Here is a 12,478-nt window from a genome sequence, read left to right on the forward strand (position 1 = left end):
GCTCCTGTTAATCATTGCCTTTTTCAAGGAACGCATTTTGTAAAGGCAAAAGTGTGGCAGCGGTGGGATTCGAACCCACGTCCCCAAAGAGACTGGTGCCTAAAACCAGCGCCTTAGAACACTCGGCCACGCTACCGACAGTTTAACTAACGCATGCTCCGGTTAGTCATAGCCTTTTTAGAGGAACGCATTTTGTGAAGGCAAAAGTGGGGATGCGGTGGGATTTGAACCCACGCCCCCGAAGAAACTGGTGCCTAAAACCAGCACCTTACACCACTCGGCCACGCTACCGACAGTTTAAGTAACGCACGCTCCAGTTAATCATAGCCTTTTTCAAGGAAAAGTGTAGCAGCGGTCGGATTCAAACCCACGCCCCCAAAGAGACTGGTGCCTAAAACCAGCGCCTTAGACCACTCGGCAACGCTACCGACAGTTTACTAACGCGTGCTCCAGTTAATCATAGCCTTTTTCAAGGAATGAATTTCGTAAAGGCAAAAGTGTGGCAGCGGTGGGATTCGAACCCACGCACCCGAAGAGACTGGTGCCTAAAACCAGCGCCTTAGACCACTCGTCCACGCTACCGACAGTTTAACTAACGCGTGCTCCCGTTAATCATATCCTTTTTCAAGGAACGCATTTTGAAAGAGCAAAAGTGTGGCAGCGGTGGGATTCGAACCCACGCCCCCGAAGAGACTGGTGCCTAAAACCAGCGCCTTAGACCACTCGGCCACGCTGCCGACACTTTAACTAACGCATGCTCCGGTTAATGATAGCCTTTTTCAAGGAACGTAGTTTTTAAAAGTAAAAGATTGGCAGCGGTGGGATTCAAACCCACGCCCCCGAAGATACTGGTGCCTAAAATCTGCGCCTTAGACCACTCGGCCGCGCTACCGACAGTTTACCTATCGCATGCTCCGGTTAATGATAGCCTTTTTCAAGGAACGCATTTTGTAAAGGCAAAAGTGTCACAGTGGTGGGATTCGAACCCACGCCCCCAAAGAGACTTGTGCCTAAAACCAGCGTCTTAGACGGCTCGGCCACGCTACCGCCAGTTTTGCGCATGCTCCGCTTAATCATAGCCTTTTTGAAGGAACGTTTTTTAAGGAAAAATGTGGCAACGGTGGGATTCGAACCCACGCCCCCGAAGAGACTGGTGCCTAAAACCAGCGCCTTAGACCACTCGGCCACGCTACCGACAGTTCAACTAACGCGTGATCCGGTTAATCGTAGCCTTTTTCAAGGAAAGCATTTTGTAAAGGCAAAAGTGTGGCAGCGGTGGGATTCGAACCCACCCCCCCGAAGAAACTGGTGCTTAAAACCAGCGCCTTAGACCACTCGGCCACGCTACCGATAGTTTAACTAATGCATGCTTCGGTTAATCATAGCCTTTTTAGAGGAACGCATTTTGTAAAAGCAAAAGTGTGGCAGCGGTGGGATTCGAACCCACGCCCCCGAAGAGACTGGTGCCAAAAGCTAGCGCCTTAGGCCACTCGGCCACGCTACCGACAGTTTAACTAACGCATGCTCCGGTTAATCATAGCCTTTTTCAAGGAACGCATTTTGTAAAGGCAAAAGTGTGGCAGTGGTGGGATTCGAACCCACGCCCCCGAAGAGACTGGTGCATAAAACCAGTGCCTTAGACCACTCGGCCACGCTACCGACAGTTTAACTAACGCATGCTTCGGTTAATCATAGCCTTTTTAGAGGAACGCATTTTGTAAAAGCAAAAGTGTGGCAGCGGGGGGATTCGAACCCACGCCCCCGAAGAGACTGGTGCCAAAAACTAGCGCCTTAGACCACTCGGCCACGCTACCGACAGTTTAACTAACGCATGCTCCGGTTAATCATAGCCTTTTTCAAGGAACGCATTTTGTAAAGGCAAAAGTGTGGCAGCGGTGGGATTCGAACCCACGCCCCCGAAGAGACTGGTGCCTAAAACCAGCGCCTTAGACCACTCGGCCACGCTACCGACAGTTTAACTAACGCATGCTCCGGTTAATCATAGCCTTTTTCAAGGAACGCATTTTGTAAAGGCAAAAGTGTGGCAGCGGTGTGATTCGAACCCACGCCCCCGAAGAGACTGGTGACTAAAACCAGCGCCTTAGACCACTCGGCCACGCTACCGACAGTTTAACTAACGCATGCTCGGGTAATCATAGCCTTTTTCAAGGAACGCATTTTGTAAAGGCAAAAGTGTGGCAGCGGTGGGATTCGAGCCCACGCCCCCGAAGAGACTGGTGCCTAAAACCAGCGCCTTAGACCACTCGGCCACGCTACCGACAGTTTAACTAACGCATGCTCCGGTTAATCATAGCCTTTTTCAAGGAACGCATTTTGTAAAGGCAAAAGTGTGGCAGCGGTGGGATTCGAACCCATGCCCCCGAAGAGACTGGTGCCTAAAACCAGCGCCTTAGACCACTCGGCCACGCTACCGACAGTTTTACTCACGCATGCTCCGGGTAATCATCGCCTTTTTCAAGGAACGCATTTTGTAAAGGCAAAAGTGTCACAGTGGTGGGATTCGAACCCACGCCCCCAAAGAGACTTGTGCCTAAAACCAGCGTCTTAGACGGCTCGGCCACGCTACCGCCAGTTCAACTAACGCGTGATCCGGTTAATCGTAGCCTTTTTCAAGGAAAGCATTTTGTAAAGGCAAAAGTGTGGCAGCGGTGGGATTCGAACCCACGCCCCCGAAGAAACTGGTGCCTAAAACCAGCGCCTTAGACCACTAGGCCACGCTACCGACAGTTTAACTAACGCATGCTCCGGTTAATCATAGCCTTTTTAGAGGAACGCATTTTGTAAAGGCAAAAGTGGGGCAGCGGTGGGATTCGAACCCACGCCCCCGAAGAAACTGGTGCCTAAAACCAGCGCCTTACACCACTCGGCCACGCTACCGACAGTTGAAGTAACGCACGCTCCAGTTAATCATAGCCTTTTTCAAGGAAAAGTGTGGCAGCGGTAGGATTCAAACCCACGCCCCCAAAGACACTGGTGCCTAAAACCAGCGCCTTTGACCACTCGGCAACGCAACCGACAGTTTAAATAACGCGTGCTCCCGTTAATCATATCCTTTTTCAAGGAACGCATTTTGTAAAAGCAAAAGTGTGGCAGCGGTGGGATTCCAACCCACGCCCCCGAAGAGACTGGTGCCTAAAACCAGCGCCTTAGACCATTCGGCCATGCTGCCGAATGTTTAACTAACGCATGCTCTGGTTAATCGTAGCCTTTTTCAAGGAACGCATTTTGTAAAGGCAAAAGTGTGACAGTGGTGGGATTCGAGCCCAAGCCGCTGAAGGGACTGGTGCCTAAAACCAACGCCTTAGACCATTCGGCCACGCCACCGACAGTTTAACTAACGCATGCTCCGGATAATCATAGCCTTTTTTGAGGAACGCTTTTGTAATGGCAAAAGTGTGGCAGCGGTTGGATTCGAACCCATGCCCCCGAAGAGACTGGTGCCTAAAACAAGCGTCTTAGACGGCTCGGCCACGCCACCGACAGTTTTGCGCATGCTCCGCTTAATCATAGCCTTTTTCCAGGAACGCATTTTGTAAAGGAAAAATGTGGCAGCTGTGGGATTCGAACCCACGCCTCCGAAGAGACTGGTGCCTAAAACAAGCGTCTTAAACGGCTCGGCCATGCTACCGCCAGTTTTGCGCATGCTCCGCTTAATTATAGCCTTTTTGAAGGAACGTTTTTTTAAAGGAAAAATGTGGCAGCGGTGGGATTCGAACCCACGCCCCCGAAAAGACTGGTGCCTAAAACCAGAGCCTTAGACCACTTGGCCACGCTACCGACAGTTTAGCTAACGCGTGATCCGGTTAATCATAGCCTTTTTCAAGGAACACATTTTGTAAAGGCAAAAGTGTGGCAGCGGTGGGATTCGAACCCACGCCCCCGAAGAGACTGGTGCCTAAAACCAGCGCCTTAGACCACTCGGCCACGCTACCGACAGTTTAACTAACGCATGCTCCGGCTAATCATAGCCTTTTTAGAGGAACGCATTTTGTAAAGGCAAAACTTTGGCAGCGGTGGGATTCGAACCCACGCCCCCGAAGAGACTGGTGCCTAAAACCAGCGCCTTAGACCACTCGGACACGCTACCGACAGTTTAACTAACGCATGCTCCAGTTAATCATAGCCTTTTTCAAGGAAAAATGTGGCAGCGGTAGGATTCAAACCCACGCCCCCAAAGAGACTGGCGCCTAAAACCAGCGCCTTAGACAACTCGGCCGCGCTACCGACAGTTTAACTAACGCGTGCTCCAGTTAATCATAGCCTTTTTCAAGGAACGCATTTTGTAAAGGCAAAAGTGTGGCAGCGGTGGGATTCGAACCCACGCCCCCGAAGAGACTGGTGCCTAAAACCAGCGCCTTAGACCACTCGGCAACGCTACCGACAGTTCAATTAACGCATGCTCCGGTTAATCATAGCCTTTTTCAAGGAACGTATTTTAAAAGGAAAAGTGTGGCAGTGGTAGGATTCAAACCGACGCCCCCGAAGAGACTGGTGCCTAAAACCAGCGCCTTAGAACACTCGGCCACGCTACCAACAGTTTAACTAACGCGTGCTCCGGTTAATCATAGCCTTTTTCAAGGAACGCATTTTGTAAAGGTAAAAGTGTGGCAGCGGTGGGATTCGAACCCACGCCCCCGAGGAGACTGGTGCCTAAAACCAGCGCCTTAGACCACTCGGCCACGCTAACGACAGTTTAACTAACGCATGCTCCGGTTAATCATAGCCTTTTTCAAGGAACGCATTTTGTAAAGGCAAAAGTGTGGCAGCGGTGGGATGCGAACCCACGCCCCAGAAGAGACTGGTGCCTGAAACCAGCGCCTTAGACCACTCGGACACGCTACCGACCGTTTAACTAACGCATGCTCCGGGTAATCATAGCCTTTTTCAAGGAACGGATTTTGTAAAGGCAAAAGTGTGGCAGCGGTGGGATTCGAACCCTTGCCCCCGAAGAGACTGGTGCCTAAAACCAGCGCCTTAGACCACTCGGCCACGCTACCGACAGTTTAACTAACGCATGCTCCTGTTAATCATTGCCTTTTTCAAGGAACGCATTTTGTAAAGGCAAAAGTGTGGCAGCGGTGGGATTCGAACCCACGCCCCAAAGAGACTGGTGCCTAAAACCAGCGCCTTAGAACACTCGGCCATGCTGCCGAATGTTTAACTAACGCATGCTCTGGTTAATCGTAGCCTTTTTCAAGGAACGCATTTTGTAAAGGCAAAAGTGTGACAGTGGTGGGATTCGAGCCCAAGCCGCTGAAGGGACTGGTGCCTAAAACCAACGCCTTAGACCATTCGGCCACGCCACCGACAGTTTAACTAACGCATGCTCCGGATAATCATAGCCTTTTTTGAGGAACGCTTTTGTAATGGCAAAAGTGTGGCAGCGGTTGGATTCGAACCCATGCCCCCGAAGAGACTGGTGCCTAAAACAAGCGTCTTAGACGGCTCGGCCACGCCACCGACAGTTTTGCGCATGCTCCGCTTAATCATAGCCTTTTTCCAGGAACGCATTTTGTAAAGGAAAATTGTGACAGCTGTGGGATTCGAACCCACGCCTCCGAAGAGACTGGTGCCTAAAACAAGCGTCTTAAACGGCTCGGCCATGCTACCGCCAGTTTTGCGCATGCTCCGCTTAATTATAGCCTTTTTGAAGGAACGTTTTTTTAAAGGAAAAATGTGGCAGCGGTGGGATTCGAACCCACGCCCCCGAAAAGACTGGTGCCTAAAACCAGCGCCTTAGACCACTTGGCCACGCTACCGACAGTTTAACTAACGCGTGATCCGGTTAATCATAGCCTTTTTCAAGGAACACATTTTGTAAAGGCAAAAGTGTGGCAGCGGTGGGATTCGAACCCACGCCCCCGAAGAGACTGGTGCCTAAAACCAGCGCCTTAGACCACTCGGCCACGCTACCGACAGTTTAACTAACGCATGCTCCGGCTAATCATAGCCTTTTTAGAGGAACGCATTTTGTAAAGGCAAAACTGTGGCAGCGGTGGGATTCGAACCCACGCCCCCGAAGAGACTGGTGCCTAAAACCAGCGCCTTAGACCACTCGGACACGCTACCGACAGTTTAACTAACGCATGCTCCAGTTAATCATAGCCTTTTTCAAGGAAAAATGTGACAGCGGTAGGATTCAAACCCACGCCCCCAAAGAGACTGGCGCCTAAAACCAGCGCCTTAGACAACTCGGCCACGCTACCGACAGTTTAACTAACGCGTGCTCCAGTTAATCATAGCCTTTTTAAAGGAACGCATTTTGTAAAGGCAAAAGTGTGGCAGCGGTGGGATTCGAACCCACGCCCCCGAAGAGACTGGTGCCTAAAACCAGCGCCTTAGACCACTCGGCAACGCTACCGACAGTTCAATTAACGCATGCTCCGGTTAATCATAGCCTTTTTCAAGGAACGTATTTTAAAAGGAAAAGTGTGGCAGTGGTAGGATTCAAACCGACGCCCCCGAAGAGACTGGTGCCTAAAACCAGCGCCTTAGAACACTCGGCCACGCTACCAACAGTTTAACTAACGCGTGCTCCGGTTAATCATAGCCTTTTTCAAGGAACGCATTTTGTAAAGGTAAAAGTGTGGCAGCGGTGGGATTCGAACCCACGCCCCCGAGGAGACTGGTGCCTAAAACCAGCGCCTTAGACCACTCGGCCACGCTAACGACAGTTTAACTAACGCATGCTCCGGTTAATCATAGCCTTTTTCAAGGAACGCATTTTGTAAAGGCAAAAGTGTGGCAGCGGAGGGATGCGAACCCACGCCCCAGAAGAGACTGGTGCCTGAAACCAGCGACTTAGACCACTCGGACACGCTACCGACCGTTTAACTAACGCATGCTCCGGGTAATCATAGCCTTTTTCAAGGAACGGATTTTGTAAAGGCAAAAGTGTGGCAGCGGTGGGATTCGAACCCTTGCCCCCGAAGAGACTGGTGCCTAAAACCAGCGCCTTAGACCACTCGGCCACGCTACCAACAGTTTAACTAACGCATGCTCCTGTTAATCATTGCCTTTTTCAAGGAACGCATTTTGTAAAGGCAAAAGTGTGGCAGCGGTGGGATTCGAACCCACGCCCCCAAAGAGACTGGTGCCTAAAACCAGCGCCTTAGAACACTCGGCCACGCTACCGACAGTTTAACTAACGCATGCTCCGGTTAGTCATAGCCTTTTTAGAGGAACGCATTTTGTGAAGGCAAAAGTGGGGATGCGGTGGGATTTGAACCCACGCCCCCGAAGAAACTGGTGCCTAAAACCAGCACCTTACACCACTCGGCCACGCTACCGACAGTTTAAGTAACGCACGCTCCAGTTAATCATAGCCTTTTTCAAGGAAAAGTGTGGCAGCGGTCGGATTCAAACCCACGCCCCCAAAGAGACTGGTGCCTAAAACCAGTGCCTTAGACAACTCGGCAACGCTACCGACAGTTTACTAACGCGTGCTCCAGTTAATCATAGCCTTTTTCAAGGAATGAATTTCGTAAAGGCAAAAGTGTGGCAGCGGTGGGATTCGAACCCACGCACCCGAAGAGACTGGTGCCTAAAACCAGCGCCTTAGACCACTCGTCCACGCTACCGACAATTTAACTAACGCGTGCTCCCGTTAATCATATCCTTTTTCAAGGAACGCATTTTGAAAGAGCAAAAGTGTGGCAGCGGTGGGATTCGAACCCACGCCCCCCGAAGAGACTGGTGCCTAAAACCAGCGCCTTAGACCACTCGGCCACGCTGCCGACAGTTTAACTAACGCATGCTCCGGTTAATCATAGCCTTTTTCAAAGAACGCATTTTGCAAAGGCAAAAGTTTGACAGTGGTGGGATTCGAGCCCACGCCACTGAAGGGGCTGCTGCCTAAAATCTGCGCCTTAGACCCATCCGCCACGCTACCGAAGTTTACCTAACGCATGCTCCGCTTAATTATAGCCTTTTTCAAGGAACGTAGTTTTTAAAAGTAAAAGAGTGGCAGCGGTGGGATTCAAACCCACGCCCCCGAAGATTCTGGTGCCTGAAACCAGCGCCTTAGACCACTCGGCCACGCTACCGACAGTTTAACTATCGCATGCTCTGGTTAATCATAGCCTTTTTCAAGGAACGCATTTTGTAAAGGCAAAAGTGTCACAGCGGTGGGATTCGAACCCACGCCCCCGAAGAGACTGGTGCCTAAAACCAGCGCCTTAGACCACTCTGCCACGCTACCAACAGTTGAACTAACGCGTGATCCGGTTAATCGTAGCCTTTTTCAAGGAACGCAATTTGTAAAGGCAAAAGTGTGGCAGCGGCGGGATTCGAACCCACGCCCCCGAAGAGACTGGTGACTAAAACCAGCGCCTTAGACCACTCGGCCACGCTACCGACAGTTTAACTAACGCATGCTCGGGTAATCATAGCCTTTTTCAAGGAACGCATTTTGTAAAGGCAAAAGTGTGGCAGCGGTGGGATTCGAGCCCACGCCCCCGAAGAGACTGGTGCCTAAAACCAGCGCCTTAGACCACTCGGCCACGCTACCGACAGTTTAACTAACGCATGCTCCGGTTAATCATAGCATTTTTCAAGGAACGAGTTTTGTAAAGGCAAAAGTGTGGCAGCGGTGGGATTCGAACCCACGCCCCCGAAGAGACTGGTGCCTAAAACCAGCGCCTTAGACCACTCGGCCACGCTACCGAAAGTTTAACTCACGCATGCTCCGGTTAATCATAGCCTTTTTCAAGGAACGCATTTTGTTAAGGCAATAGTGTGGCAGTGGTGGGATTCGAACCCACGCCCCCGAAGAGACTGGTGCCTAAAACCAGCGCCTTAGACCACTCGGGCATGCTACCGACAGTTTAACTAACGCATGCTCCGGTTAATCATAGCCTTTTTCAAAGAACGCATTTTGTAAAGGCAAAAGTGTGACGGTGGTGGGATTCGAGCCCACGCCGCCGAAGGGACTGGTGCCTAAATCCAGCCCCTTAGACCACTCGGCCACGCCACCGACAGTTTACCTAACGCATGCTCCGCTTAATCATAGCCTTTTTCAAGAAACGTAGTTTTTAAAAGTAAAAGATTGGCAGCGGTGGGATTCAAACCCACGCCCCCGAAGATACTGGTGCCTAAATTCAGCGCCTTAGACCACTCGGCCGCGCTACCGACAGTTTACCTATCGCATGCTCCGGTTAATGATAGCCTTTTTCAAGGAACGCATTTTGTAAAGGCAAAAGTGTCACAGTGGTGGGATTCGAACCCACGCCCCCAAAGAGACTTGTGCCTAAAACCAGCGTCTTAGACGGCTCGGCCACGCTACCGCCAGTTTTGCGCATGCTCCGCTTAATCATAGCCTTTTTGAAGGAACGTTTTTTAAGGAAAAATGTGGCAACGGTGGGATTCAAAGCCACGCCCCAGAAGAGACTGGTGCCTAAAACCAGCGCCTTAGACCACTCGGCCACGCCACCGACAGTTCAACTAACGCGTGATCCGGTTAATCGTAGCCTTTTTCAAGGAAAGCATTTTGTAAAGGCAAAAGTGTGGCAGCGGTGGGATTCGAACCCACGCCCCCGAAGAAACTGGTGCCTAAAACCAGCGCCTTAGACCACTCGGCCACGCTACCGACAGTTTAACTCACGCATGCTCCGGTTAATTATAGCCTTTTTCAAGGAACGCATTTTGTTAAGGCAAAAGTGTGGCAGTGGTGGGATTCGAACCGACGCCCCCGAAGAGACTGGTGCCTAAAACCAGCGCCTTAGACCACTTGGCCACGCTACCGACAGTTAAACTAACGCATGCTCTGGTTAATCATAGCCTTTTTCAAGGAACGTATTTGTAAAGGCAAAAGTGTGACAGTGGTGGGATTCGAGCCCACGCCGCCAAAGGGACTGGTGCCTAAAACCAACACCTTAGACCATTCGGCCACGCCACCGACAGTTTAACTAACGCATGCTCCGGATAATCATAGCCTTTTTCGAGGAAGGCTTTTGTAAAGGCAAAAGTGTGGCAGCGCTTGGATTCGAACCCATGCCCCCGAAGAGACTGGTGCCTAAAACAAGCGTCTTAAACGGCTCGGCCATGCTACCGCCAGTTTTGCGCATGCTCCGCTTAATCATAGCCTTTTTCAAGGAACGCATTTTGTTAAGGCAAAAGTGTGGCAGTGGTGGGATTCGAACCGACGCCCCCGAAGAGACTGGTGCCTAAAACCAGCGCCTTAGACCACTTGGCCACGCTACCGACAGTTAAACTAACGCATGCTCTGGTTAATCATAGCCTTTTTCAAGGAACGTATTTGTAAAGGCAAAAGTGTGACAGTGGTGGGATTCGAGCCCACGCCGCCAAAGGGACTGGTGCCTAAAACCAACACCTTAGACCATTCGGCCACGCCACCGACAGTTTAACTAACGCATGCTCCGGATAATCATAGCCTTTTTCGAGGAAGGCTTTTGTAAAGGCAAAAGTGTGGCAGCGCTTGGATTCGAACCCATGCCCCCGAAGAGACTGGTGCCTAAAACAAGCGTCTTAAACGGCTCGGCCATGCTACCGCCAGTTTTGCGCATGCTCCGCTTAATCATAGCCTTTTTGAAGGAACGTTTTTTTAAAGGAAAAATGTGGCAGCGGTGGGATTCGAACCCACGCCCCCGAAGAGACTGGTGCCTAAAACCAGCGCCTTAGACCACTCGGCCACGCTACCGACACTTTAACTAACGCGTGATCCGGTTAATCATAGCCTTTTTCAAGGAACGCATTTTGTAAAGGCAAAAGTGTGGCAGCGGTGGGATTCGAACCCATGCCCCCGAAGAGACTGGTGCCTAAAACAAGCGTCTTAAACGGCTCGGCCATGCTACCGCCAGTTTTGCGCATGCTCCGCTTAATCATAGCCTTTTTGAAGGAACGTTTTTTTAAAGGAAAAATGTGGCAGCGGTGGGATTCGAACCCACGCCCCCGAAGAGACTGGTGCCTAAAACCAGCGCCTTAGACCACTCGGCCACGCTACCGACACTTTAACTAACGCGTGATCCGGTTAATCATAGCCTTTTTCAAGGAACGCATTTTGTAAAGGCAAAAGTGTGGCAGCGGTGGGATTCGAACCCACGCCCCCGAAGAGACTGGTGACTAAAACCAGCGCCTTAGACCACTCGGCCACGCTACCGACAGTTTAACTCACGCATGCTCCGGTTAATCATAGCCTTTTTCAAGGAACGCATTTTGTTAAGGCAAAAGTGTGGCAGTGGTGGGATTCGAACCGACGCCCCCGAAGAGACTGGTGCCTAAAACCAGCGCCTTAGACCACTTGGCCACGCTACCGACAGTTAAACTAACGCATGCTCTGGTTAATCATAGCCTTTTTCAAGGAACGTATTTGTAAAGGCAAAAGTGTGGCAGCGGTGGGATTCGAACCCACGCCCCCGAAGAGACTGGTGCCTAAAACCAGCGCCTTAGACCACTCGGCTTTCAAGGAACGCATTTTGTAAAGGCAGAAGTGTCACAGCGGTGGGATTCGAACCCACGCCCCCGAAGAGACTGGTGCCTAAAACCAGCGCCTTAGACCACTCTGCCACGCTACAAACAGTTGAACTAACGCGTGATCCGGTTAATCGTAGCCTTTTTCAAGGAACGCAATTTGTAAAGGCAAAAATGTGGCAGTGGTGGGATTCAAACCCACGCCGCCGAAGAGACTGGTGCCTAAAACCAGCGCCTTAGACCACTCGGCCACGCTACCGACAGTTTAACTCACGCATGCTCCGGTTAATCATAGCCTTTTTCAAGGAACGTAGTTTTTAAAAGTAAAAGAGTGGCAGCGGTGGGATTCAAACCCACGCCCCCGAAGATACTGGTGCCTGAAACCAGCGCCTTAGACCACTCGGCTTTCAAGGAACGCATTTTGTAAAGGCAGAAGTGTCACAGCGGTGGGATTCGAACCCACGCCCCCGAAGAGACTGGTGCCTAAAACCAGCGCCTTAGACCACTCTGCCACGCTACAAACAGTTGAACTAACGCGTGATCCGGTTAATCGTAGCCTTTTTCAAGGAACGCAATTTGTAAAGGCAAAAGTGTGGCAGCGGTGGGATTCGATCCCACGCCCCCGAAGAGACTTGTGCCTAAAACCAGCGCCTTAGACCACTCGGCCACGCTACCGACAGTTTAACTAACGCATGCTCCGGTTAATCATAGCCTTTTTAGAGGAACGCATTTTGTAGAGGCAAAAGTGGGGCAGCGGTGGGATTCGAACCCACGCCCCCGAAGAAACTTGTGCCTAAAACCAGCGCCTTACACCACTCGGCCACGCTACCGACAGTTTAACTGACGCACGCTCCAGGTAATCATAGCCTTTTTCGAGGAAAAGTGTGGCAGCGGTAGGATTCAAACCCACGCCCCCAAAGAGACTGGTGCCTAAAACCAGCGCCTTAGACCACTCGGCCACGCTACCGACAGTTTAACTAACGCATGCTCCGGTTAATCATAGCCTTTTTCAAGGAACGCATTTTGTAAA

General features: G+C 51.1%; 45 non-coding genes across 45 annotated transcripts; all 45 read right to left on the minus strand.

The window, feature by feature from the left end:
- Positions 1–54: 54 nt before the first annotated feature.
- On the minus strand, positions 55–136 carry TRNAL-UAG (transfer RNA leucine (anticodon UAG)). Its single transcript has one exon. It is a non-coding gene; the product is annotated as a tRNA-Leu (tRNA).
- Positions 137–204: 68 nt separating this feature from the next.
- Positions 205–291, minus strand: TRNAL-UAG (transfer RNA leucine (anticodon UAG)). Its single transcript has one exon. It is a non-coding gene; the product is annotated as a tRNA-Leu (tRNA).
- Positions 292–500: 209 nt separating this feature from the next.
- TRNAL-UAG (transfer RNA leucine (anticodon UAG)) lies at positions 501–582 on the minus strand. Its single transcript has one exon. It is a non-coding gene; the product is annotated as a tRNA-Leu (tRNA).
- Positions 583–655: 73 nt separating this feature from the next.
- On the minus strand, positions 656–737 carry TRNAL-UAG (transfer RNA leucine (anticodon UAG)). The gene has a single exon. It is a non-coding gene; the product is annotated as a tRNA-Leu (tRNA).
- Positions 738–1,112: 375 nt separating this feature from the next.
- On the minus strand, positions 1,113–1,194 carry TRNAL-UAG (transfer RNA leucine (anticodon UAG)). Its single transcript has one exon. It is a non-coding gene; the product is annotated as a tRNA-Leu (tRNA).
- Positions 1,195–1,267: 73 nt separating this feature from the next.
- On the minus strand, positions 1,268–1,349 carry TRNAL-UAA (transfer RNA leucine (anticodon UAA)). The gene has a single exon. It is a non-coding gene; the product is annotated as a tRNA-Leu (tRNA).
- Positions 1,350–1,422: 73 nt separating this feature from the next.
- Positions 1,423–1,504, minus strand: TRNAQ-UUG (transfer RNA glutamine (anticodon UUG)). The gene has a single exon. It is a non-coding gene; the product is annotated as a tRNA-Gln (tRNA).
- A 73-nt stretch (positions 1,505–1,577) lies between these two features.
- TRNAI-UAU (transfer RNA isoleucine (anticodon UAU)) lies at positions 1,578–1,659 on the minus strand. Its single transcript has one exon. It is a non-coding gene; the product is annotated as a tRNA-Ile (tRNA).
- A 73-nt stretch (positions 1,660–1,732) lies between these two features.
- TRNAQ-UUG (transfer RNA glutamine (anticodon UUG)) lies at positions 1,733–1,814 on the minus strand. The gene has a single exon. It is a non-coding gene; the product is annotated as a tRNA-Gln (tRNA).
- Positions 1,815–1,887: 73 nt separating this feature from the next.
- On the minus strand, positions 1,888–1,969 carry TRNAL-UAG (transfer RNA leucine (anticodon UAG)). Its single transcript has one exon. It is a non-coding gene; the product is annotated as a tRNA-Leu (tRNA).
- Positions 1,970–2,196: 227 nt separating this feature from the next.
- Positions 2,197–2,278, minus strand: TRNAL-UAG (transfer RNA leucine (anticodon UAG)). The gene has a single exon. It is a non-coding gene; the product is annotated as a tRNA-Leu (tRNA).
- A 73-nt stretch (positions 2,279–2,351) lies between these two features.
- On the minus strand, positions 2,352–2,433 carry TRNAL-UAG (transfer RNA leucine (anticodon UAG)). Its single transcript has one exon. It is a non-coding gene; the product is annotated as a tRNA-Leu (tRNA).
- A 228-nt stretch (positions 2,434–2,661) lies between these two features.
- Positions 2,662–2,743, minus strand: TRNAL-UAG (transfer RNA leucine (anticodon UAG)). The gene has a single exon. It is a non-coding gene; the product is annotated as a tRNA-Leu (tRNA).
- Positions 2,744–2,816: 73 nt separating this feature from the next.
- TRNAL-UAG (transfer RNA leucine (anticodon UAG)) lies at positions 2,817–2,898 on the minus strand. The gene has a single exon. It is a non-coding gene; the product is annotated as a tRNA-Leu (tRNA).
- A 210-nt stretch (positions 2,899–3,108) lies between these two features.
- TRNAL-UAG (transfer RNA leucine (anticodon UAG)) lies at positions 3,109–3,190 on the minus strand. Its single transcript has one exon. It is a non-coding gene; the product is annotated as a tRNA-Leu (tRNA).
- A 526-nt stretch (positions 3,191–3,716) lies between these two features.
- On the minus strand, positions 3,717–3,798 carry TRNAL-UAG (transfer RNA leucine (anticodon UAG)). The gene has a single exon. It is a non-coding gene; the product is annotated as a tRNA-Leu (tRNA).
- Positions 3,799–3,871: 73 nt separating this feature from the next.
- Positions 3,872–3,953, minus strand: TRNAL-UAG (transfer RNA leucine (anticodon UAG)). Its single transcript has one exon. It is a non-coding gene; the product is annotated as a tRNA-Leu (tRNA).
- Positions 3,954–4,026: 73 nt separating this feature from the next.
- On the minus strand, positions 4,027–4,108 carry TRNAL-UAG (transfer RNA leucine (anticodon UAG)). The gene has a single exon. It is a non-coding gene; the product is annotated as a tRNA-Leu (tRNA).
- A 210-nt stretch (positions 4,109–4,318) lies between these two features.
- On the minus strand, positions 4,319–4,400 carry TRNAL-UAG (transfer RNA leucine (anticodon UAG)). The gene has a single exon. It is a non-coding gene; the product is annotated as a tRNA-Leu (tRNA).
- Positions 4,401–4,626: 226 nt separating this feature from the next.
- TRNAL-UAG (transfer RNA leucine (anticodon UAG)) lies at positions 4,627–4,708 on the minus strand. The gene has a single exon. It is a non-coding gene; the product is annotated as a tRNA-Leu (tRNA).
- A 228-nt stretch (positions 4,709–4,936) lies between these two features.
- Positions 4,937–5,018, minus strand: TRNAL-UAG (transfer RNA leucine (anticodon UAG)). Its single transcript has one exon. It is a non-coding gene; the product is annotated as a tRNA-Leu (tRNA).
- A 73-nt stretch (positions 5,019–5,091) lies between these two features.
- On the minus strand, positions 5,092–5,172 carry TRNAL-UAG (transfer RNA leucine (anticodon UAG)). Its single transcript has one exon. It is a non-coding gene; the product is annotated as a tRNA-Leu (tRNA).
- Positions 5,173–5,698: 526 nt separating this feature from the next.
- TRNAL-UAG (transfer RNA leucine (anticodon UAG)) lies at positions 5,699–5,780 on the minus strand. The gene has a single exon. It is a non-coding gene; the product is annotated as a tRNA-Leu (tRNA).
- Positions 5,781–5,853: 73 nt separating this feature from the next.
- Positions 5,854–5,935, minus strand: TRNAL-UAG (transfer RNA leucine (anticodon UAG)). The gene has a single exon. It is a non-coding gene; the product is annotated as a tRNA-Leu (tRNA).
- Positions 5,936–6,008: 73 nt separating this feature from the next.
- TRNAL-UAG (transfer RNA leucine (anticodon UAG)) lies at positions 6,009–6,090 on the minus strand. Its single transcript has one exon. It is a non-coding gene; the product is annotated as a tRNA-Leu (tRNA).
- Positions 6,091–6,300: 210 nt separating this feature from the next.
- On the minus strand, positions 6,301–6,382 carry TRNAL-UAG (transfer RNA leucine (anticodon UAG)). The gene has a single exon. It is a non-coding gene; the product is annotated as a tRNA-Leu (tRNA).
- Positions 6,383–6,608: 226 nt separating this feature from the next.
- TRNAL-UAG (transfer RNA leucine (anticodon UAG)) lies at positions 6,609–6,690 on the minus strand. The gene has a single exon. It is a non-coding gene; the product is annotated as a tRNA-Leu (tRNA).
- Positions 6,691–6,918: 228 nt separating this feature from the next.
- On the minus strand, positions 6,919–7,000 carry TRNAL-UAG (transfer RNA leucine (anticodon UAG)). Its single transcript has one exon. It is a non-coding gene; the product is annotated as a tRNA-Leu (tRNA).
- A 73-nt stretch (positions 7,001–7,073) lies between these two features.
- Positions 7,074–7,155, minus strand: TRNAL-UAG (transfer RNA leucine (anticodon UAG)). Its single transcript has one exon. It is a non-coding gene; the product is annotated as a tRNA-Leu (tRNA).
- Positions 7,156–7,223: 68 nt separating this feature from the next.
- Positions 7,224–7,310, minus strand: TRNAL-UAG (transfer RNA leucine (anticodon UAG)). The gene has a single exon. It is a non-coding gene; the product is annotated as a tRNA-Leu (tRNA).
- A 209-nt stretch (positions 7,311–7,519) lies between these two features.
- Positions 7,520–7,601, minus strand: TRNAL-UAG (transfer RNA leucine (anticodon UAG)). The gene has a single exon. It is a non-coding gene; the product is annotated as a tRNA-Leu (tRNA).
- A 73-nt stretch (positions 7,602–7,674) lies between these two features.
- TRNAL-UAG (transfer RNA leucine (anticodon UAG)) lies at positions 7,675–7,757 on the minus strand. Its single transcript has one exon. It is a non-coding gene; the product is annotated as a tRNA-Leu (tRNA).
- A 227-nt stretch (positions 7,758–7,984) lies between these two features.
- Positions 7,985–8,066, minus strand: TRNAL-CAG (transfer RNA leucine (anticodon CAG)). Its single transcript has one exon. It is a non-coding gene; the product is annotated as a tRNA-Leu (tRNA).
- Positions 8,067–8,137: 71 nt separating this feature from the next.
- Positions 8,138–8,221, minus strand: TRNAL-UAG (transfer RNA leucine (anticodon UAG)). Its single transcript has one exon. It is a non-coding gene; the product is annotated as a tRNA-Leu (tRNA).
- A 227-nt stretch (positions 8,222–8,448) lies between these two features.
- Positions 8,449–8,530, minus strand: TRNAL-UAG (transfer RNA leucine (anticodon UAG)). Its single transcript has one exon. It is a non-coding gene; the product is annotated as a tRNA-Leu (tRNA).
- A 73-nt stretch (positions 8,531–8,603) lies between these two features.
- On the minus strand, positions 8,604–8,685 carry TRNAL-UAG (transfer RNA leucine (anticodon UAG)). The gene has a single exon. It is a non-coding gene; the product is annotated as a tRNA-Leu (tRNA).
- An 840-nt stretch (positions 8,686–9,525) lies between these two features.
- TRNAL-UAG (transfer RNA leucine (anticodon UAG)) lies at positions 9,526–9,607 on the minus strand. Its single transcript has one exon. It is a non-coding gene; the product is annotated as a tRNA-Leu (tRNA).
- A 989-nt stretch (positions 9,608–10,596) lies between these two features.
- TRNAL-UAG (transfer RNA leucine (anticodon UAG)) lies at positions 10,597–10,678 on the minus strand. Its single transcript has one exon. It is a non-coding gene; the product is annotated as a tRNA-Leu (tRNA).
- A 222-nt stretch (positions 10,679–10,900) lies between these two features.
- Positions 10,901–10,982, minus strand: TRNAL-UAG (transfer RNA leucine (anticodon UAG)). Its single transcript has one exon. It is a non-coding gene; the product is annotated as a tRNA-Leu (tRNA).
- Positions 10,983–11,467: 485 nt separating this feature from the next.
- Positions 11,468–11,552, minus strand: TRNAL-UAG (transfer RNA leucine (anticodon UAG)). The gene has a single exon. It is a non-coding gene; the product is annotated as a tRNA-Leu (tRNA).
- A 73-nt stretch (positions 11,553–11,625) lies between these two features.
- Positions 11,626–11,707, minus strand: TRNAL-UAG (transfer RNA leucine (anticodon UAG)). The gene has a single exon. It is a non-coding gene; the product is annotated as a tRNA-Leu (tRNA).
- Positions 11,708–11,883: 176 nt separating this feature from the next.
- On the minus strand, positions 11,884–11,968 carry TRNAL-UAG (transfer RNA leucine (anticodon UAG)). The gene has a single exon. It is a non-coding gene; the product is annotated as a tRNA-Leu (tRNA).
- A 73-nt stretch (positions 11,969–12,041) lies between these two features.
- TRNAL-UAG (transfer RNA leucine (anticodon UAG)) lies at positions 12,042–12,123 on the minus strand. The gene has a single exon. It is a non-coding gene; the product is annotated as a tRNA-Leu (tRNA).
- Positions 12,124–12,196: 73 nt separating this feature from the next.
- On the minus strand, positions 12,197–12,278 carry TRNAL-UAG (transfer RNA leucine (anticodon UAG)). The gene has a single exon. It is a non-coding gene; the product is annotated as a tRNA-Leu (tRNA).
- A 55-nt stretch (positions 12,279–12,333) lies between these two features.
- On the minus strand, positions 12,334–12,415 carry TRNAL-UAG (transfer RNA leucine (anticodon UAG)). Its single transcript has one exon. It is a non-coding gene; the product is annotated as a tRNA-Leu (tRNA).
- Positions 12,416–12,478: the final 63 nt, after the last annotated feature.

Source organism: Rhipicephalus microplus, chromosome 2 (assembly GCF_043290135.1).
Source record: "Rhipicephalus microplus isolate Deutch F79 chromosome 2, USDA_Rmic, whole genome shotgun sequence".
Lineage (NCBI taxonomy): Eukaryota > Metazoa > Arthropoda > Arachnida > Ixodida > Ixodidae > Rhipicephalus > Rhipicephalus microplus.